Consider the following 24730-nt stretch of genomic DNA (forward strand, 5'->3'; position numbering starts at 1 on the left):
TCCTGGCTCCCACCCCTGACTTATTAAAACAATCTCTATGGTTAAAACATAGGCATTAGCGTTTGGGGAAAGTTCTTCAGGAGATTCTGATGAGTAGCAAGGTTTGAGAATCACTGTCTAGGGACTACTTATACTTAAGTCTACAGAAGTTCATACATATATTTGCATACATGATTATTAGGTGCAAATGAGGGTCCTAGCAGTAAATTCTTACAGAGAACCTATCCAACTGTTCCACCCAATGCATTAATTCAACAAATATGTGCTGGGTACAGATGTGCTGAAAGGCAAAAAGCAATAAAATTGCTTCTCTCTAGGATCAAGGCAGAATATACTGAACACCATTAATAGAGGACCATACACTCTACTTAAAGGTATGTTATTTAAGGGCAGCTGCTCAATCTAACTGCCAGTCCCTGGAGAACTGGGATCTCTTTGTATTCATTTTAAGTGCATTTGACAAAGGAACACTCCCAAGGGTCAGAAAAAGGTTGCCTTCAATATTCGAGCCCCAAATTGTAGTCTGCATGCAACTGAGGATAGACCAAAATAGAGACTCCTCAGTCCTGGAAAAGGGGGACTCATCTTAAGGGAAACAGGACCCAGATATACCAGGATTTTGGTCCTGGAAGTCCATCCTCAAGTGAGGCAACATGGTTGTCCAGGTAGTCTACATTTTATCTTTCTGATTTTCCATATTCTTGTCGGGGCGGGGGGCAGGTTTTCCCACTGCCTCATTAGTCTGATCTAAGGAACACTCTTCTGGTCTCTAAAGCACTGGCCCAGGGGTGAATACTTCCTCCCTTGGTTCCTTTCAGGACAGCTGAGAAAGAACTTTATAAAAGATTATATGAAAGTAACCTCAGAGAAGCTGGAGGGGTAGGAAGCACCAGGAATCCCTTTCTCTAGGTACACAACAACTGTACTGGCAGGAACTGTATTAACTATCTCAGAGCTCTCATTATTTAAATGCTTACAGCTTTCAGGGGAAATCTTGGCTAGCAGTTTCTGGCCACCATTGTTTCAACCCCTATTGACTACAGCTGCTTCCAGAGCATTTGAAGGAATGACACATGTTTGGGTTTCTTCCCTACCCTTTCCCTTGTTTTGGGAGTCACACATTTAAGGATTAGGTCACTCAAAAGCAAATAAACATATAGAAGAATTTAGAAAGCCACCATCACACAAGCCCAAGGAAAGACATTGGCTCAAAAAGACCTGAGGAGACCTTGAGCTTTCAACTCTGGCTAATCCCCAACACAGAGACACCCTTTAACAATCAAAAACAAAACCAAAGCAAAACAAAACAAAAAGAAAAAAAACAGCAAATTCGGGGGAAGGAAGAAAATCTGATTTCCAGAGTTAACACATTAAAAGATTCAAATGTCCAGTTTTCAAATAACAAAAAAATCACAGGCATACAAAGAAATAGAAATGTATGGACCATCCAAAGGAACAAAATTAATTGACACTGACCCTGAGGAAGCCCCAACACTGAGATTACTAGACAAAGACTTTTTTAAAACTGTCTTTTTTTTTCCAGAGATAAGCAGATGATTTTTTTTATTATTACATTATGTTAATCCCCATACATTACATCATTAGTTTTTGATGTAGTGTTCCATGATTCATTGTTTGGGCATAACACCCAGTGCTCCATGCAGAATGTGCCCTCCTCAATACCCACCACCAGGCCAACCCATCCTCCCACCCCCCTCCCCTCTAGAACCCTCAGTTTGTTTTTCAGAGTCCACAGTCTCTCATGGTTTGTTTCCCTCTCCAATGTCCCCATTAAAACTGTCTTTTTAAGAGGCTCAAAGAACTAAAGGAAGACAGGGACAAAGGAAAACAATGCATGAATGAAATAAGAATATCAATAAAGAGAAATACATTATAAAAAGGAACCAAAAGAATTCTGAGGCTGAAGGTTACAATAACTGAAATGAAAAATTCACTGGAGGGGTTCAAAAGCAGATTTGAGCAGACAAAAAAGAAGTAGTGAAGATAGTGTAATTGAACAGAAGCAAAAAATTTTTTAAAAGACAAATGAAGAGAATCTAAGGGACCTGGGACCTGAGGGACACCACCAAATGGATCAACATATGAATTGTGGGAGTCCTAGAAGGCAAGAAAAGAAAGGGACAGAAAGAATATTTGAGGGGCACCTGGGTGGCTCAGTCGTTAGGCATCTGCCTTCGGCTCGGGTCATGGTCCCAGGGTCCTGGGATCAAGCCCTGCGTCGGGCTCCCTGCTCTGTGGGGGGCCTGCTTCTCCCTCTCCCACTCCCCCTGCTTGTGTTCCCTCTCTCGCTGTCTCTCTCTCTATCAAATAAATAAAATCTTTAAAAAAAAAAGAATATTTGAAGAAATAATGGCTGAAAATGGCCCAATTTTGATGAAAGGCATCAATCTACAAATCCAAGAAACTCAACTATCTCCAAGTATATGCATATAATGGAACAGTATTCAGCCATAAAAAGGAATGGAATTTTTGTATTTCTACAACATGATGTACTTTGAAAACTTTATGCTAAAGGAAATAATCCAGGCATAGAAGGACAAATATTGTATGAGCCCACTTATATGAAGTACTTGGAACAGGCAAATTCATATAGAGAGAAAGTAGAATAGAGGGTACCAGGGGCTGGGATGAAGAGATAATTTGAGAGTTATTGTTTAATAGATAAAGAGTTTATGTTGAGGATGATAAAGTTTTGGATATAGGTAATGGTGATGATTATACAACATTGTGAATGTACTTCATGTCACTGAATTATACACTTATAAATAGCTAAGATGATAAATATTATGCATATTTTACCACAAAAGACAGAATAATGGAACAGAATAGAGTCCAGAAATAGAACCATATATATAGGGAAACTAATTTTTTTTTTACAAAGGTATAAAGGCAGTCAGTGGAGAAATAGTAGTTTTTACAGTTAAGGGTGCTGAAACATTTTGACATCCTTATCTAAATAAATGAACTTAAATCTATATCTCATTCCATATATAGAATTCAAGATGGATTCTAGACATAAATGTAAAACTTCACACTATAAAACTTCTAGAATAAAGCATAGAAAAAAATCTTTGTGACCTTGCATTAGGCAAAGATATCTTAGATCTGATCTCAAAAGTACAAATATTTTAAAAAGATACACTGTACTTCATCAAATTAGCATTTTTGCTCTTTAAAAGACACTTTCAAGAGAATGAAATGATAAGCCACAAACCAGGGGAAATATTTGTAAATCATTATTTAATAAAGGGCTTATATCCAGTATATTCTCAAAATGTAGCAGGGGTCCAGTACTAGGTAAGATGGAATAGACACACAATACCTTTTTTATCCAACTGACCACTGTAAAAACCTGGACTGAATGGATAATGCAGCTACTTGAGGATCAAGTAGTGCAGCTACCTGAGAAAAAAGTAGAATGGGGAAGAAAACTATAATTCACACACCACCAAGTCTGCATTTCTTTTACCTCCAATATCTCTCCAGCCTGAATCCAATGTAGCCTCAAATCTCGAAGTGAACACTCTCATGCAGACAGAGAAAGATGCAGAAGAATCCCCCTATTTCTGGCTGAAGGAATCAGGAAAAAAAAAAAAAACCCTAAAAGTTCAGAGAAAATCTTGGGGGTAATTCATGGAGGTGGGAGAGTTCAATCTATTTTCTCCAATCTCTCATGTCACAGACTCCAAGATCTCCCATAACAATGGTAGCAGCAACAGTGGCTACCAACAGGAGCCCACAGGAGCCAGAACCCTAAAGGAAAAGAAACTTCATTTGATGAAGTTAAGGCAGCATGATGGTAGATCCAAAGCCTTTTATCAGTCTTTCCCCCATCTACTCTTCCACCAACTGGTACTAGAGGTGGAACAATTGTGGAAGCAAGTGGTTTCTGACCAGAGATCCAAACAGAGAAATCTCAAAAAACCTGAAAGTACTACAAGATAGTGGAAAGGGAAAACAATTCCATAAAGTTCTGTATGAACTCCTGGGCTCACTTCTTTCACCTGAATATGCAGGCTCTTATCCTAATTAGCATACTAAAGACACTGAGAACTAAAGTAACAACTTCACTCAGGTCCAAGACTAATTACAAGTTGGCACACATATGGGACAAATTCAAACAACACTACAAAACTTTAAAACTGAATCAACAGTGGAATCAGTCACAGAAGAAAGGTCGGAACTTGTGCCTAAATCAAGCCAGGTAAACTGCTAAAAACAAATGAGCAAACAACAACAACAAAAACAAAACCCAACATTCTCTACAGGAGTTGAATAAAAGAGTTTCTTAGTGTCATTTTCCAAAGGTCCAAAACCACATCCAAAATTACTTGGAATATGAATACACAAATCTCAACTCACAGGGGATAACACAAGCAACAGATGCCAATGACAGGATGACACAGATGTTGAAATTATCGGACAAAAACTTTAAAGAACTACTATAAAACTTCAAATGGCAATTGTGAACATTTTTCACAGAAATAGAACAAACTATCCTAAAATTCATATGGAACCACAAAAGACCCCAAATAGCCAAAGCAATACTGAGAAAGAAAAACAAAGCTGGAGGCATTACACTTCCTGATTTCAAACTATATAAGAAAGTTAGAGTAATCAAAACAGCTTGGTACTAGCATAAAAACAGACACACAGGGGTGCCTGGGTGGCTCAGTCGGTTAAAGCGTCCTGGGATCCAGCCCCATGCTGGGCTCACTGCTCAGTGGGGAGCCTGCTTCTCCCTCTGCCTGCAGCTCCCCCTGCTTGTGCTCTCTCTCTCTCTGTCAAATAAATAAATAAAATCTTAAAAAAAAAATACCAGGAATTTGCCTTAAAAAAAAAAAAAGGCACACAGACCAATGTACCAAAATTGAGAGCCCAGGAATAAACCCTCACATATAAAGGCAACCAGCATTTGACAAAGGAGCCAAAAATACTTAATGGGAAAGAAAAGTCTCTTCAATAACTGGTGCTGGGAAAAATGAATAACCAGAGGCAAAAGAATGAAACTGGACTCCTATCTAATACCATTCACAAAAAATACCTTGAAATGAATTAAAGTCTTAAACATAAGACCGGAAATCACAAAACTCCTAGAAGAAAACACAGAAAAGTCTCCTTGACATTAATTATGACAATGATTTTTGTGGATATGACACCAAAAACACAAGCAACACGAAAAAAATAAGTGAGACTACATCAAACTAAAAAGCTTCGGCATAGCAAAAGAAACAATAAGCAAAATGAAAAGGCAATATATAGAATGAGAAAATATTTGCAAATAATCTATCTGATAAGGGATTAATATACAAAATCTACAAGGAACTCATACAACTCAACTACCAAAAAAAAAAAAAAAAAAAGAATTCAAAAATGGGCAGAGGACCTGAATAGGTATTTCTCTAAAGAAGACATTTAAGTGGACAACAGGTACATGAAAAGATTCTCAACATTACTAATTAGCAGGGAAATGCAAATCAAAACCACAATGAGAGGTCACTTCATACCTGTTAGAATGGCTACTATAAAAAGGCAAGAAATAACAAGTGTTGGTGAGGATGTGGAAAAAAGGGAACACTGTACATTGTTGTGGGGATATAAATTGGTGCAACTACTAGGGAAACAGTATGGAGGTTCCTCAAAAAACTAAAAAGAAAACTATCGTGTGATCCAGCAATCCCACTTCAGGATATATAGCCAAAGGAAATGAAATCATTATCCTGAAGAGATCCCTGCACCCCTATGTTCACTGAAGCATTATGCACAATAGCCAAGACATGGATACAACCTAAATGTCCATCCAACTATGATTAAACAAAGAAACATCACACACACACACACACACACACACACACAACTATTATTCAACCAGGAGAAAGAAGGAAATCCCTCCATTTGTGACAACATGGAAGAACCCTGAGGGTATTATGCTAAGTGAAATGAGTCAGACAGAGACAAATAGCATACGATCTCACTTATATAGGGAATTTTTAAAAGCCGAATTCATAAAAACAGAGTGGAAGAGTGGTTGCCAGGGGCTTGGGGGAAACAGAGATGTTGGGCAAAGAGTACAAACTTCCAATTATAAGATGAATAAATTCTGGGGATCCATGTGTAGCATGGTGACTACAGTTAACAATATTATGTTATATACTTGATAGTTGCTAAGACAGATCATAAATGTTCTCACCAAAAAAAAAAGATAATTATATTATGTGATAGGTGTGATAACTTACTGTGATAATCATTTTGCAATGTATACATGTATCAAATAATCACATTATACACCTTAAAGAATGCTATATGTCAATTATATCTCAATAAAGCTGGGGAAATAATATCACCAAAGTGTGGTAAGGTAAAAAATTTGTATTTTATGAATGTAAAATCATGTACATACATAAAGTCAAATTGTACTAAGGGCTTACAATGAAAAACAGAAACACACTGTCCCACCCATTCCTGGTCCCAGTGCTGCTTCCAAAGGCAACCACTTCCAAGGCTGTAGCGGTTTTTTTCTCAATTTCTTTAAATATGCATATAGTGCTATCACTTGCTTTTATTTTTGCTCTCTTTGCATCATTTTGAGATCTTTGATTTCTTATGTTAGATGAGGATTAACACTAAATGTAAACCTTAACCATCAAGCCTTCGCGTTAGACTTCCTTCACCTCACTAGTCCACCTGTAGTTCTCACCATCCTCTCAAAGTATAATAAATTTTTTATTAAATCAGTATTCAGTGTTTACAGTCTAATGGCTATAACATTGACTATAAATGTTACTCACTATTGAGTAAGGTAGAGTAATAGGATTTCATTCCTATGATGTAATTAGTTGTGGATCTCTTTATATTTATCCCACTTGGAATTAATGAGCTTCTTGGATGTATAGATTAATGGTTTTCATCAAATTTGGGAAGTTTTCAGCCATTATTTCTCTAAATATTTTTCTCTGTTCCTTTCTTCCTTCTCATCCTTCTGGTATTCATATTACATGTATGTTGGTATGCTTAATGTGTCCCACATTTCTCTGAGGTTCTGTCATTTTTCTTCTTTTTTCTCTTCCTTTAGCTTACATGATCTTTATCAACCTATCCTCAAGTTTGCTGATTGTTTTTTCCTGACAGTTCAAATCTGCTGTTGTGCTCCTCCAGTGAATTTTTCATTTTGTTTTTTTATACTTTTCAAGTCCAAAATATCCTTTTCATTCTGTTTTATAATTTTTATCTCTTTATTAATATGTTCTATTTGATGAGACGTTGTCATCACATAATCTTTTACTTCTTTAATGATGGCTTCCTTTAGCTCTTTGAACCTATTTATAAAGTCTGCTTTGAACTCTTTGTGAAATCCTATGTTTGGCATCCCTCACAGGGAGTTATTATTACATGTTTTTTCTTCCTATGTATGGGTCACACTTTCCTGTTTCTTTGCATGTGCCATGATTTTCTTATTGAAAAATGGACTTTTAGGTAATGTACTATATAAACATTGGATACATATTTCTTTTTCTCTGGTGCTTGTTTTTGTTGCTGTTTGCTTTGTATTAATTTAGTGTCTTGGCTAAATCACTAAAGTAATAGACTTGTGACTAATCTAACAGACTAGTGGTCTATTCCCTCTCCCCTTGCCACAAACACAGTGTGAGAAGTTCTGTGGCTCATGAGGGCACAGCCTTGGGTATGGAACTGTCACTATGGCATGACTGGTTTTAGCAGGGCTCTCTAACTGCCTCTTTCCCTGATTTTACTCTTTTTCATTTTATTTTTTAAGATTTTATTTATTTCTTTGTCAGAGAGAACGAGCACTAGGGGAGGGGGAGCCGCAGGCAGAGGGAGAAGGAGGCTCCCCGCTGAGCAAGGAGCCCCATGTGGACTCATCCCAGCTTAACCAACTGAGCCACCCAGATGTCCCTCTCTAATTTTTCTTTTAAGTGTTCTGCCCCTTTTGATATTACAACTAGCGGTCATTCTCCACTAATTGTTGTCTGGTTGTTTTTGACAACACCCCAGGGGTACAACTTATTTCACAGTCTGATCCAATAAAATTCAGACGGGGCAGTTTTTGAGGTCATTGTTTAAGGTTTGTTCTGTTCCCAGGAAGGCTCTTCTTTACTGTCTCTTTCCCTGGTTCTTTCTAGTGAACTAAGTGATCAATGATTTACTTCGTTGCTCTCAATATAATTTTCCAATTGATCAAACCTGTAAGATACCAGTTCCATTTTATTCCTAGAGACCTCCCTCCTTAAAACTTCAGACTTTCTGCTCTTATCTGAGCTGGTTGTTTTCTAGGCCTGATGCACAGCTGTCTCCCTGGAGTATCTTTTGTCATCTTCCTGGAATTCCCTTTTTTTCAGGGGTCCTGCCAATTCCACTCCCATGTATATAACCAAGAAAAATGAAAACACATGTCCCCACAGCAATGTGCACATGCATGTTTATAGCACATACTCAGGGACAATTCAAATGTCCATCAATTGGATAAATAAAATGTAAATCCATACAATAAAATATTATTCAGCTATTAATAGAAATCAAATACTGATACACGCTACAACATGGATGAACCTTGAAAACATTATGCTAAGTGAAGGAAGCCAGTCACAAAAGACCATCTACTGTATGATCCATTCATATGAAAGTCCAGAATAGGGAAATTTAAGAGAGACATAAAGTAGATTAGTGGCTGCTTAGGGCTGGGGTAAGTGGGTCAGAGCAATGGTAACTAAAGGATACAAGGTTTTTTCCTTCAGGTTGATAAAAAAACATTCTAAAATTGACTATGGTAATATTTGCACTTACCTGTAAATATATTAAAAAGCACTGAATTTTACACCTTAAATGGGTGAACTGTATGTGATTTATCTCAATCAAGCTATTTTAAAAAATTTAAACTCATAAAGGTATCTATTGGCAACCTACAGCTGTCACTGAATCTTGTTATTCTACCAAAATATGAGAGTAACGCTAACAGAACCTCTTGAGAAACTTCCCGTCAAATCTCATTGACCAGGATTGGTTCTCCTTCTGCTTTTTAAAACAATCACCAGTATGGACCTGGGATCACCACATTAAATTAGTTCATTATTTACCCCATGGAAGATGGGTAAATATCTAAACAAAATTAGAGTTTTCCCAAAAAGAATAAAGAAGGTAATGGCCATTGTATAGGCTAACAATGTTTGCTACACACTTACTTAACATTACCGGGTTTCAATCCCGTTCTACTGTCCTAATTTTTCCTCATAACTACCTTATGAGGTTAGCAGGAGAAGGACCTACATTCTACAGATGATAAAACTGAGTCACAAAGATGTGAAGTACCTTAATCATGGTCATATGGTCTGGTAAGTGATGGAGGTAGGACTCAAACACAAGTTTTTCTGACTCAAAATTTTAAATTAGAATTTTAAAAACCATACCCTAAGTAGGATTTGTACTAAACCAAGTGTTACTTGGAATTTTTATAACTTTCCACTGAAATATCCTCTAGATCACAATTCTTATTTAAAGCTCTTTTTTACTCTCCCCTTTAACAAATAGAACCAGTTCGTTTTCTCTCCAGGTGACCTCTTTTCAACACACTCCACTGCACCAATATATCCTGTGCTCTCACTCAAACAAGGAATTGTTCAGCTAAGGATTTTGCATTCCTACTAAAGAAATTGTTGTATACTTCATGGAATTAAACAGAATGCAGAATTTTAAATTGAGTTCTTGGTCTCTATCTCTAATGGCTTTTCATTCATAATTATAGTATTTGTAATGAGTGCACTGGCGATGACAGAAATCCACCATAACATTTTCCATTGTGTAAATTAGCTTCAGACTCTTATTTAATGACTTATTAATCAACCACAGTCAGTCAATAGTGTATCACATTAAATCTCTGAACAACACAAGCAAAGAATTTTTATTTACTCTCCATGTAGCCCATGGAGTAATCTTTAGCAATATGAATCTGTTCAAACATCCATCCACAGTTCTATCACATCTGCAGTTCTATTAGTAAAGGTCAGCTTAGGTTAGTTCACTGTCAGCAGCTAGAAAGTTGCAAGAATACATAAGCTTAATTGCTTTATTGTTACTATCACTGTGCCTGTTTAGAATTCTGGTACATAAAACTTCTGAGATACTAAATCTCCATTTAGGTTACCAAGAACAATTACATAAATTTGGATAACTTAAGCCATAAGCCACCCTAATTGTTAATACTACAGATGAGCACATTTAAGACATCAGTAACATGTAATATATATTTTAATTACTTTACCACCTATTCCACTTCTACCATCCTTAGGGTTCAAAAAGTTCATCAATCAATGAATACAATATTCCATTGGGATACACAGACAGGAACTGTCAATACAGAACAAAAGTATTATATCTTTAGTTAGATTAAATAGGGAAAAGCTAAAATGAATTTATAATTTTGCCGGTTTCCTTGTTTATCTAGAACAATAATTCTTCCTTTGTTTATAATCCCTTTTAATTACAGTAATTCTGAACTTTGTTACACACTAGAATCACCTGGAAAGCTTTAAAAAATGCTAGTGGATTCTACCCACAATATATGTAACTAGTATAGGGAGCAACCTGAGCATCAGATTTTTAAAATTCCCCACATGATTGTAATATGCACTGAAAGTTAAGAAAAGCCATGGTCTGTTATTACGTGTATGCCTGTATGTCTGTGTACATGCATACGCATGTTGAGAGTAGTCACAAAGAGACCAACAGTGCAAAGTCTTCAGGACATAAAATTGAGCTGGAGACCTTAGCTTTCCTGCGAATAGGATGATTTTTAAAATTCTGAAAGTAGAAGTAATTAATACATAAATGTATTATCATATTGAACACTCACATATAATATTCTTACTCGTGCCAAGCCCCCAGGGAATCTTAAGTAGCAGTGGAAAATTTCTGATTAAGGAATAATAAAAAGGCTTATAAATTTCCTACTTGATTGAAGACTAAAGGCTGACTTCAAATAATTATGATTTTATTCCAGAGATGCTGGCTAAAACATACCTAAGTGATTGGTGTATTAATAATATATATGTATATAATAACATATGTATAGTAATACATATGGATTTGTTCCACCTCTATATTCTTGGGGTGAATAGATGTCAAGTATATGCCACATGTACTTTTTTATATAGTTTCTTCTGTTAACCCCCATTTAATGAAATTTTATAAAGATTTCTGAGCCTAATTCATGGACTCTCGTGTCTTATTACTGCTTGGCACTCTACAGATCTGTGCTCCTAACAGTAGTAACCTAAATTCTTCATTGGCATTGCCTTTCTCATGTTGCTAGTGGTATAACTAAATTAGCTCTTAAACTTAAAGTCTGTAATGCAACCTCCTTCAAGATTAGAAAATAACAGCAGGAAAATTCACAGCTGTCTAGATACATCGCCATAGTCACAGATCCTGAAACAGCCTTTTTTTTTTTTTTTCCCCAATTAGCAAAGGGTTTCCTTGGGAACTAAATTACTATTCCTCATTCATCCATCTGCCTTCTTCCTCTTGGTACTGAGTGAGGGAACAGAAATTATTTTGCACACAATATTAGAGATGACATAAAGAAAGTGTCCAGTTTTTTCCTAAACTAGCCCTTTAAAAGGGGTACTTAGTTTTTTTCTTCATAAAAATTTAAACATACACTAAAAGAACTTTCCAGAAACTCTTAATCATTTCCACATAGTATCTGCCACAGTTTAAGTATGCCTTTTAAATGTTCATGAGTTCAATTTATTTTTCTAGCTCCTTCAATTATAAAAGACCCCATGAATGGTAAAAAAAACCTTCCTCCCTTTAGTCTGGTAATAGCCAAATTCTTATACACTTTGCGCATGCCCACAGATGGCTTTTATCAATGACTACTTAATCATTTATTTTCTTTATCTTGCTTTACAAAAACCTTAATTTTTTTTGTACTGTAACAGTCAAAGCTTCCCTACATGAGTTATGCTAATAGTTTCATATGTTAGCATAATGGAAAAATAGCATTTCTTAAAAAAACTTCATAAAATTATGACACAATTATAGAAAACTGGGAACACATGAGGGGGAAGATCACCTATAATCTTACCATCATTTAAATGATTCTTACCATTTTCATGTTTCCTTTCCAGTCTTTCTTTCTGTACATTTGTTTTTGCACATAATCATATTGTAGATTCATTTTTGTACCTGGTGTTTTCCAGTTACTATAACGTAAGCACTTTTCATGTTATTACATAATGTTTCTATCCATTCTTTAGACTTCAATTCAAAGGTCACACTTTTTAAAAATATTTTTGTTTGTTTTTTTAATTTAGTAATCTCTTCACCCAAGCTCGAATTCATGACCCCAAGATCAAGGGTCGCATACTCTTCTGACTGAGCCAGCCAGGTGCCCCCAAAGGTCACATCTTTAATTAATGATGCTCATCTTAACATATGATTCCTTGTCAGGTTATCTTACTATTTGCTTTCATAGAACTATGTTCCTTTCCTATATAGCACTAACCATAAATGTAATTATTTCATCATCTGTCTTTTTCACAAGGCTATAAAATGTAAAAGCTCCATGAGTACCAAGACTATGTCTATCTACTTTTCCTCATCATTATATAACCTGAACAATCCTTGCAACATAGTAGGCATTCATATTCAACAAATACTTATTGACATGTCACTAAGTGCCAAAAAATATAAATTTGTTGAATCCTTTTTTTAAAAGATTTTATTTATTTATTTGACAGAGACACAGCGAGAGAGGGAACACAAGCAGGGGGAGTGGGAGAGAGAGAAGCAGGCTTCCTGCGGAGAAGGGAGCCAATGCGGGGCTCAATCCCAGGACACTGGGATCATGACCTGAGCCAAAGGCAGACGCTTAACGACTGAGCCACCCAGGTGCCCAGTAATCCTCACTTTTAACGGTCATTTGACAATCTGCCTGATATATATTATCATAATTTAACCACTCCCTACTGCTGGACATTTAGATTTGTTCCAGTTTGTTATTATTATTAATAATGCTTCAATGAGTATCTTTGTGTACATAACATTTTCAGTGTTTATGATTATTTCCTTATAACTGCTTCTCAAAAACAGAATTGCTGGATCAAAAGGCAAATATATTCATATGGTTCCTTTTTTTAAAAAAAGTATTATTCCTTTGAGAGAGAGCAAGGGAGAGCATGAGCAGAGGGAGGGGTAGTGGGAGAGGAAGAAGCAGACTCCCCTCTGAGCAGGGAGCCTGACGCAGGGCTGGATGCTAAGATCCTGGGATCATGACCTGAGCTGAAGGCAGACGCTTAACTGACTGAGCCACCCACAGGAGCCTTTCTTATGGTTCTTGATACATATTATTTCCAATTTTTTTCCAACTTATAATGCCAAAAGTAATAAACTGATATTCCAATTTACTTCTGAAAAGTGCTTTCAATTCACTAGTAGTTAAAGGATAATTTATTATTTTAATTGTAATTTTTATTTTAGGTTGAATTTTTATATTTATTATTTGCATTTCTTTTAAATAAACATTTCTACTACTATTGCAATACTTCTAAGCTGAGAGGATGGACAAACTTAATGCAGTAGATAAAAACACATATATTATACAAAAATATGAAAACATGAATATATTCTTAGTTAGTGTCATCAACAATTGAATCTCTATTTTCCATGGCAATTAGTTGATATTAGATTTAGCTGCAAGTTGTAAAACCCTAAAATGAGTACCATAATAACAGTTGATTTCTCTCCCTGGTAAGTGGTTCAGGGTTGTTATAGCACCCAAAGGATCCTAGCTCCTTGCATATAGTTTTTGTGTGACCTCTATATTATGGCTCAAGAGAGTAGCATCTTGGTTCTAGGCAGCAGAACAGATGAAGAGATTAAGAAGAGACAAATGGCATGTGCTGTTTTCTAAAGGTTGCCACAAGATATTTCCATTTTCCATTTACAACCCAGTGGCTAGAAGAATGTAGCTGAAGCCTCTATTTTATTTTTTTTTCAAGTTTTTATTTAAATTCCAGTTAACATACAGTGTAGTATTAATTTCAGGTGTACAATTTAGTGATTCATCCCTTACATACAGCACACGGTGCTCATCACAACAAGTGCCCTCCTTAATCCTCATCACCCTACCTTCCCTCCAGTAACCCTCAGTTTGTTCTCTATAATTAAGAATCTATTTTCTGGTTTGCCTCTTCCCCCCTGCCCACCTATGTTCATCTGTTTTGTTTCTTAAATTCCACATATGAGTGAAATTAGGTGGTTATCTTTCTATAACTGACTTATTTCACTTAGCATAATACTCTCTAGCTCCATCTACATCATTGCAAATAGCAAGATTTCATTCTTTTTGATGGATGAGTAATATTCCATTGTATATACATACCACCTCTTCTTTATTCATCAGTTGATGGACAATTGAGCTCTTTTCCTAATTTGGCTATTGTTGATAATGCTGCCATAAACATCAGTGTGCATGTATCCCTTCATCTCTGTATTTTTGTATCCTTTGGGTAAATACCTAGTAGTGCAATTGCTGGATTTTAGGGTAGTTTTTTTTAACTTTTTGAGGAGCCTCCATACTGTTTTCCAGAGTGGCTGCACCAGTTTGCATTCCCACCAACAGTGTAAGAGGGTTCCCTTTTCTCTGTATCCTCGCCAACACCTGTTGTTTCCTGTGTTAACTATAACCATTCTGATGGGCATGAGGTGATATCTCATTGTAGTTTTTATTTGAATTTCCCTGATGATAAGGGATGTTGACCATCTTTTCATGTGTCTGTTGGCCATCTGGATGTCTTCTTTGGAAAAGTGTCTATTCATGTCTTCTGCCCATTTTTAAACTGGACTACTGTTTTTTTTGATGTTGAGTTCTTTATGTATTTTGGATACTAACCCTTTATCAGATATGTGATTTGCAAATATCTTCTCCCATTCTGTAAGTTGCCTTTTGGTTTTATTGATTGCTTCCTTGCTGTGCAGAAGCTTTTTATCTCGATAAAGTCCCAATAGTCCATTTTTGCGTTTATTTCCCTTGCCTTTGGAGACATGTCTAGCAAAAATTTGCTGTAGCAGGGCAACCAGGTGGCTCAGTCAGTTAAGCATCTGCCTTCAGCTCAGGTCATAATCTTGGGGTCCTGGGATCAAGCCTGGCGTTAGGCTCCCTCCTCAGTGGGGAGCTTGTTTCTCCCTCTTCTCCCTGCTCGTGCTCTCTCTTGCTATCTCTGTCTCTCTTGCAAATAAATAAAATCTTTAAAAAAAAAAAAAAAAGGTTGCTGAGGCTGAGATCAAAAAGGTTGCTGCCTGTGTTCTCCTGTAGGATTCTGATGGTTTCCTGTCTTATAGTTAGGTCTTTCATCCATTTTGAATTTATTTTTGTGTATAGTGTAAGAAAATGGTCGTTTCATTCTTTTGCATGTTGCTGTCCAGTTTTCCCAGCACTATTTGTTAAAGAGACTTTTTTCCATTGGATACTCTTTCCTGCTTTGTCAAACATTAGTTGATCATATAGTTGTGGATTCATTTCTGGGTTTTATGATCTGTTCCACTGATCTATGTGTCTGTTTTTGTGCCAATACCATACTGTCTTGATCACAACAGCTTTGTAATACAGCTTGAAGTCCAGAATTGGAATGTCTCCAGCTTTGCTTTTCTTTTTCAAGATTGCTTTGGCTATTCAGGGTCTTCTGTGGTTCCATACAAATTTTAGGACTGTTTGTTCTAACTCCGTGAAAAAATGCTGGTATTTTTTTTTAAGATTTTATTTATTTATTTGTCAGAAAGAGAGAGAGAGAGAGAAAGCACAACCAGGGGGAGTGGGAGGCAGAGGGAGAAGCAGGCCCCCTGCCGAGCAAGGAGCCCAATGCAGGGCTCTATCCCAGGACCCTGGGATCATAACCTGAGCTGAAGGCAGATGCTTAACTGACTGAGCCACCCAGGCATCCCAATGCTGGTAGTATTTTTGATAGGGATTGCATTAAACATATTTATTGCTTTGGGTAGGATAGATATTTTAACAATATTTGTTCTTTCAATACATGAGCATGGAATGTTTTTCCATTTCTTTGTGTTGCCTATAATTTCCTTCATCAGTGTTTTATAGTTTTCAAAATATAGATCTTTTACCTCTTTGGTTAGGTTTATTCCTAGCTATCTTATGGTTTTTGATGCAATTATAATGGGACCAATTCCTTGATTTCTCTTTCTGCTGCTTCATTATTGGCGTATAGAAATGCAAGAGATTTCTGTATATTGATTTTCTACCCTGCAACTTTACTGAATTCATGTGTCAGTTCTAGCAGTTTCTTGGTGAAGTCGTTCAGGTTTTCTATATTATATAGAGTATCATATCATTGTGAAGAGTCAGTTTGACCTCTTCCTTGGCGATTTGGATGTCTTTTATTTCTTTCTGTTGTCTGATTGCTGACCGTAGCCTCTATTTTAATGCCCAGATAAAAACTCTATTGCTGATGATAAAGATGGACATACTGGAGAACTACTACTAGCCTCTGCCATAGTAATGTAATACAGTTCAAATAATCTACAAATAATTTACAGACGTCCATTTTTAGATGACCAATCTTATCTACTCTGATCAGAGGCTTTAAGAGAGCAATAGTGACCAACTGTCTAAGAAACAATCAGATTTCATTGCAAATTTATTCTGCTTGTTTTAAATGCCCCTGCAACAGCTAGACCGAGTCCTCTGAACATGTGCATAAATGGCAATAGTCAGCCTACGAACAGTGAACCAAATTCTTCATCCCACAAGTAGCCACTTTTTTCTTTTCCTTTATGATGTATTTTTTTGTTGGGACAACTAGGAAAACTCCAAAATACTGACTTATTTATTCACATTTATTGAACATTTACTATATATTAGGTTAATTGGTAATTAACAGAAAGAAAAAAGGATGTGTATAAATTGGCAAATAGAATAAGGAGCTTCTCATTAAATATGACATTTCTTACAGCAGCAGGGATTTGGAAATCAACCAAATGGGAAAGATACAGTTAAAGCATCAGATTTACCAAACTCATTTTCAGAATTCTTAAAAGCAAACATTTTGTTGTAAAACAAAACAAATAAAAATACTGTAAGGACATTAATAGCTCTTACATGTTTTTATCTTGTATGTATTGTATATACTACCTCCTGCTAGCACAGAGGATCTTTCTTTTTCCTTAACAATCAATATTTAGCAAACAACACGCATTCAGTTAAGACTACTATAATTGATGAATGCAAATGAACTCCCTCAAAAATGGGTGTTGCACTGTAACCACTTCTCAAATGCTACCCTGATAAAGTGACTCTGCTGGTATGACCAACCCTTTTATGAGTTTTTGAGGTTAACCCCCCACCAAAAAGGGATATATTTCCACTGCCAGAGATGCATGTAAGTATATGTCTTTTTGTTAAGTTTGTTCTAACTTCATTTTACCCTGTAATCCTATTGAATCTCATAATGTAACATAAAATTTTAGACATTTTATGTAGTACAGATCCTCCCTCTTGAGAAGAAAAAAAGATTGCCAGGCTACAGGAAAGAAATATCTTGGTAATGTAGATTGTAGAAGACAGGATATTGTGAGCCATTATTCCTTCCATGTAATTACATAAAAACTAGTGAAAAGGGAAAAATAAATGGTAATTATTGTTATGAAGGGCAAATGGAGGTAGCTGTGAATTACCCTATATGATTCTTAGTTCTGTGAAGTGTGATGTCCCTAAAAGCCCCCAGATGGCATTACAGCCTTGTTTTTCCCAAGTCATTTGTTTTCATATGGCACAAATCAGAAACTACTTCCACAAGAAATTCCCTTTACTCCAATGATAAATGTGAATTTGAAAAATACTATTTTCTTAATTTGTTTACTTCTTTACTTAAATAAGTTCTCATAATTCTGAAATAGCTTTGAAATTAAAATGTGTTTTGATTAAAATAAGAGAAAACATTTTCCTAAGATATAAACCAAAATTTCCAGAAAAAGAACAAAATATGAAAATTTTTTTTCAGGTGTCTTTAAGAACCCATACTGTAGATTTAAATAAATATATATGCACAGTATAAATTTAATCCCAAATGAACAATCTCCGAGGAGATGTTCATTTGCAACTGTCACTAATTTTCTTTGTGACTTCTGAAAATTATTAATTTTCTTAGACTCAGTTTCTCTGATTTCAAAGAACACACATTTATTGAACTGAAAAATACTTTTAAGATTGTTATCTAAATGCTTGGAGTTGGTATAGGGAGTATGCTTTTCAGCTAGTATTAAATAATGGAAATTGTATATTCATTAATTTCAGGCACGTGACTAACAGAATTCAATAGTAAATTACTGTAATGAATACTAAAATGAAAATAATCTTTATTACAATGTCCTGCCCAGTTATTTATATTCAGCAAAATAAATGTTTCAATTATTGTTCTATGTACTTGTACACTTCAGTTCTCACACATCAATCTTCTATAAATTATTTTGAAAATATATAATGCCAAAGTTACCAAACTGTATTTGAGTATTAGACACCGTAATCAATTCTACTGTTTGAGTTTATAAGGACTTTAACCTCTTACAGAATTTGTACTTTATTTTTAATTTTTAAAAACAATTTTAAGTTTTTAATTCCATTTAGTTAACATACAGTATTATATTAGTTTCAGATGTATAATACAGTGATTCAACAATTCCATACATCACCCAGTGCTCATTACAAGAAGTGCCCTCCTTAAACCTCATTCATCTATTTCACTCAACCCCCCAACCTCCCCCCCGACCTGGTAAACATCAGTTTGTTCTCTATAATTAAGAGTCTGTTGGTTTGTCTCTCTTTTTTTTCCCCATTGGCTCATTTGTTTTGTTTCTTAAATTCCTCATATGAGTAAGATCATATGGTGTTTGTCTTTCCCTGACTTATTCTGCCTAGCATTATACGTATACTTCTAGCTCCACCCAAGCTGTTGCAAATGGAAGATTTCATTCTTTTTATGGCTTAGTAATATTCCTTTGATGTGTGTGTGTGTGTTTGTGTGTGTGTGTGTGTCTCACATATTCTTTATCCATTCATCAATCAATGGACATGTGGGCTGCTTCCATATCTTGAGTATTGTAAATAATGCTGCTATAAATATAAGGGTGCATGTATCCCTTTGAATTAGTGTCTTTGAATTTTTGGGTAAACACCCAGTAGTGCGATTGGATTGTAAGGAGTTCTATTTTACTTTTGGAGAAAACTCCATACTGTTTTCCACAGTGTCTGCACCAGTTTGCATTCCCACCAACAGTGTAAAAGGGTTACTCTTTCTCCACATACTCGCCAACACCTATTGTTTCTTCTGTTGATTTTAGCCATTTTGACAGGTGCGGTTTTAGGTGCATTTCCCTGGTAGTAAGTGATGATTAACATCTTTTCATGCATCCGTCAGCCATCTGCATGTCTTCTTTGGAGAAACATTAGTTCATGTCTCCTGCCCATTTTTAAATTGGACTATTTGGTTTTTTGGTGTTGGGTTTTATAAGTTTTTTATATACTTTGGATACTACCCCCCTTTATCAGATATGTCACTTGCAAAATTCTTCTCCCATTCTATGGGTTGCCCCTTGGTTTTACTGATTGTTTCCTTTGCCTGCAGAAGCTTTTTATTTTGATGTGGTTCCAACAGTTTATTTTTGCTTTTGTTTACCTTGTATCAGTAGACATATCTAGAAAAAAGTTGCAATGGCCAGTGTCAAATAGGTTACTGCCTGTATGTATTCTCATTTAGAATTTTGATGGTTTCAGGTCTAACATTTAGGTCTTTAATCCATTTTGAATTTATTTTTGTGTATGTTGTAGGAAAGCAATCCACTTTCTCTCTTTTGCATGTTGATGCCCAGTTTTCCCATCATCATTTGTTGAAGAGACTGTCTTTTTTCCACTGGATATTCTTTCCTGCTTTGTCAAAGATTAATCAACCAGCAGTTGTGGATTTATTTCTGGGTTTTCTATTCTGTTCTATTGATGTATATGTCTATTTTTGTGTCAGTACCACATTGTTTGGACTACGACAGCTTTTTTTTCCAAATTGTTTAATTTAAATTCAATTAATTAACATATAATGTATTATTAGTTTCAGAGGTAGAGTTCAGAGATTCATCAGTTGTATAGAACACCCAGTGCTCATTACATCATGTACCCTGCTTAATGTCCATCACCCAGTTACCCCATCCCCACACTCCCCCTCCCCTCCAGCAACCCTCAGTTTGTTTCCTATAATTAAGAGTGTCTTACAGTTTGTCTCCCTCTCTGATTTTGTCTTGTTTTATTTTTCCATCCCTTTCCCTATGATCCTGTTTTGTTTCTTAAATTCCCCATATGAGTGAGATCACGTAATTGTTTATCTTTGATTGACTTATTTCACCTAGCATAATACCCTCTAGTTCCAACCATGTCATTGCAAATGGCAAGATTTCATTTTTTGATGGCTGAGTAGTATTCCATTGTGTGTGTGTGTGTGTGTGTGTGTACACCACATCAGTGGTCTTGATCCATTCATCTGTTGATGGACGTCTGGGCTCTTTCCACAGTTTGGCTATTGTGGAATTGCTGCTATAAACACTGGGGTGCAGGTGCCCCTTTGGATCACTATATTTCTATCTATGGGGTAAACACCTAGTAGTGCAATTGCTGGGTCATAGGGTAGCTCTATTTTCAACTTTTAAAGGAACCTCCTTATGTTTTCCAGAGTAGCTGCACCAGTTTGCATTCCCACCAACAGTGTAGCAGGGTTCCCCTCCTTCCGTATCCTCACCAACATCTGTCGTTTCCTGACTTGTTAATTTTAGCCATTCTGATGTGTGTGAGGTGGTATCTCATTGTGGTTTTGATATGTATTTCCCTGATGTCGAGGGATGAGGAGCATTTTTTCATGTATCTCTTGGCCATTTCTATGTCTCCTTTGGAGAAATGTTCATGTCTTCTGCCCATTTCTTGACCTGATTATTTGTTCTTTAGGTGTTGAGTTTGATAAGTTCTTTATAGATTTTGGATACTAGGCCTTTACCTGATAAGACATTTGCAAATATCTTCTCCCATTCTGTTGGTTGTCTTTTGGTTTTGTCAACTGTTTTCTTTACTGTGCAAAAACTTTATCTTGATGAAATCCCAATAGTTTATTTTTGCGTTTGCTTCCGTTGCCTTTGGAGATGTGTCTAGTGAGAAGTTGCTGCAGCCGAGGCCACAGAGGTTGCTGCCTGTGTTCTTCTCTAGCATTTTGATGGATTCCTGTCTCACATTTAGGTCTTTCATCCATTTTGAGTCTATTTTTGTGTATGGTATAAGAAAACGGTCCAGTTTGGGGCACCTGGGTGGCTAAGTCATTAAGCATCTGCTTTCGGCTCAGGTCATGATCCCAGGGTCCTGGGATCAAGCCCCGCATCGGGCTCTCTGCTCCACGAGAAGCCTGCTTCTCCCTCTCCCACTCCCCCTGTTTGTTTTCCCTCTCTCACTATGTCTCTCTCTGTCAAATAAAATATAAAATCTTTTAAAAACAACAAAAAAAAGAAAACGGTCCAAATTTCATTCTTCTGCATGTGGCTGTCCAATTTTCCCAACACCATTTGTTGAAGAGACTTTTTTCTATTGGATATTCTTTCCTGCTTTGTCAAAGATTAGTTGACCACATAGTTACGAGTCCATTTCTGGGTTGTCTATTCTTTTCCACTGATCTGTGTGTCTGTTTTTGTACCAGTATCACAGTGTCTTAACAATCAAAGCTTTGTAATATAGCTTTAAGTCCGGAATTGTGATGCCACCAGCTTTGGTTTTCTTTATTTTTTCTTTTTCATTATGTTCAGTTAGTCAGCATATAGTACATCATAAGTTTTTGTTGTAGTGTTCAACGATTCATTAATTGCATATAATACCCAGTGCTCATCAAACAAGTGCCCTCCTTAATACCCATCCCCCCACTAATCCCATCCCCCCACTCCCCTCCCCTCTGTAACCCTCAGTGTGTTTCCTGGAGTCCAGAGTCTCTTGTCGTTTGATTCCTTTGGCTATTTGGGGTCTTTTCTGGTTCCATAGAAATTTTAGGATTATTTGTTCCAGCTCTGTGAAAAAAGTTGATGGTATTTTGATAGGGATTGCACTGAATGTATAGATTGCTCTAGGTAGTACAGACATTTCAACATTTGTTCTTCCGATACATGAGCATGGAACGTTTTTCCATTTCTTTGTGTCTGCCTCAATTTCCTTCATGAGTGTTCTATAGTTTTCTGAGTACAGATCCTTTGCCTCTTTGGTTAGGTTTATTCCTAGGTATCTTATGGGTTTTAGTGCAATTGTAAATGGGATCGACTCCTTAATTTCACTTTCTTCTGTCTCATTGTTAGTGTATAGAAATGCACTCACATTTAGGTATTTCATTGTGTGAGTTCTGTGCATTGATCTTATATCCTACCAGGATGCTAAATTACTGTATGAGTTCTAGCAATTTTGGGGTAGAGTCTTTTGGGTTTTCCACATAGCGTATCATGTGATCTACAAAGAGTGAGAGTTTGACGACTTCTTTGCCGATTCAAATTCATTTTATTTCTTTTTGTTGTCTGATTGTTGAGGCTAGGACTTCTAGCAATATGTTGAATACAGTGGTGATAGTGGACCTCCATGTAGTGTTCCTGACCTTAGGGGAAAAGCTCTCACTTTTTCCCCATTGAGAATGATACTCACTGTGGGCTTTTCGTATATGGCTTTTATGATATTGAGGTATGTTCCCTCTATCCCTACACTGTGAAGAGTTTTAATCAAGAAAGGATGCTGTACTTTGCCAAATGCTTTTTCTGCATCTACTGAGAGGATCATATGGTTCTTTCTTTTATCAGTGTAGTGTATCACACTGATTGATTTGCGGATGTTGAACCACCCCTGCAAGCCCAGGAATAAATCCCACTTGGTCGTGGTGAATAATTCTTTTAATGTACTGTTGGATCCTACTGGCTAGTATCTTGGTGAGAATTTTGGTATCTATAATCATCAGGGATATTGGTCTGTAATTCTCCTTTGTGGTGGGGTATTTGTCTGGTTGTGGGATCAAGGTAATGCTGGCCTCACAGAAAGAGTTTGGAAGATTTCCTTCCATTTCTATTTTTTGTAACAGCTTCAGAAGATTAATTCTTCTTTAAATGTTTGGTAGAATTCCACTGGGAAGCCATCCGGCCATGGGCTCTTGTTTGTTGGGAGAGTTTTGATTACTGCTTCAATTTCCTTGCTGGTTATGGGTCTATGCAGGTTTTCTATTTCTTCCTGTTTCTGTTTTGGTAGTTTATATGTTTCTAGGAATGCATTTATTTCTTCCAGATTGCCTAATTTGTTGGCATATAGTTGCTCATAATATATTCTTATAACTGTATATCTTTGGTGTTCATTATGATCTCTCCATTTTCATTCATGGTTTTATTTATTTGGGTCTTTTCTCTCTTCTTTTTGATAAGTCTCACCAGGGGTTTATTGATCTTATAAATTCTTTCAAAGAACCAGCTCCTAGTTTTGTTGATCTGTTCCACTGTTCTTTTGGTTTCTATTTCGTTGATTTCTGCTCTCATCTTTATTGATTCTCTTCTCCTGCTGGGTTTAGGCTTTATTTGCTGTTCTTTCTCTAGCTCCTTTAGCTGTAAGGTTAGATTGTGTATTTAAGACCTTTCTATATTCTATATACTACATATTATATACTTCCCTCTTAGGACCACCTTGGCCACATCCCAAAGGTTTTTAACAGTTTTCATTTGTTTCCATGAATTTTTAAAATTCTTTAATTTCCTGGTTGACCCATTCTTTAGCAGGATACTCTTTAACCTCCATGTAATCCTACGAGTTCTTTCCAAATTTCCTCTTCTGATTGAGGTCAAATTTCAAAGCATTATGGTCTGAAAATATGCAGGGAATGATCCCCATCTTTTGGAACCAGTTGCGACCTGATTTGTGACCCAGGATGTGATCTATTCTAGAGAATGTTCCATGGGCACTCAAGAAGAATGTGTATTCTGTTGCTTTAGGATGGAATGCTCTGAATTTATCAGCGAAGTCCATCTGGTCCAGTGTGTCATTCAGAGTCCTTGTTTCCTTGTTGATCTTTTGCTTAGATGATCTGTCCATTTCAGTAAAGGAGTGTTAAAGTCCCCTACTATGACTGTATTATTGTTGATGTGTTTCTTTAATTTTTTTATTAATTGATTTATATAATTGGCTGCTCCCATGTTAGAGGCATAAATATTTACAATTGTTAGCTCTTCTTGTTGGAAAGACCCTTCAAGTATGATATAGTGTCCTTCCTCATCTTTTATTGCAGTCTTTGGTTTGAAATTTAATTTGTCTGATACAAGGATTGCCACCCCAGCTTTCTTTTGATGTCCATTTGCACGATACATGGTTTTCCACCCCCTCACTTTCCATCTGGAGGTGTCTTTCGGTCGAAAATGAGTCTCTTGCAGACAGCATATTGATGGGTCTTGCTGTTTTATCCAATCTGATACCCTGTGTCTTTTGTTTGGGGCATTTAGCCCATTTACATTCAGAGTAACTATTGAAAGATATGAATTTAGTGCCATTGTATTACCTGTAAAGTCACTGTTTCTGCATATTGTCTCTGTTCCTTTCTGGTCTATGTTACTTTTGGGCTCTCTCTTCACTTAAAGGATCCCCTTTAATATTTCT

The sequence above is a fragment of the Mirounga angustirostris genome, unplaced genomic scaffold, assembly GCF_029215605.1.
Source record: "Mirounga angustirostris isolate CCGP_5_RB_7025 unplaced genomic scaffold, mMirAng1.0.hap1 SCAF_7, whole genome shotgun sequence".
Lineage (NCBI taxonomy): Eukaryota > Metazoa > Chordata > Mammalia > Carnivora > Phocidae > Mirounga > Mirounga angustirostris.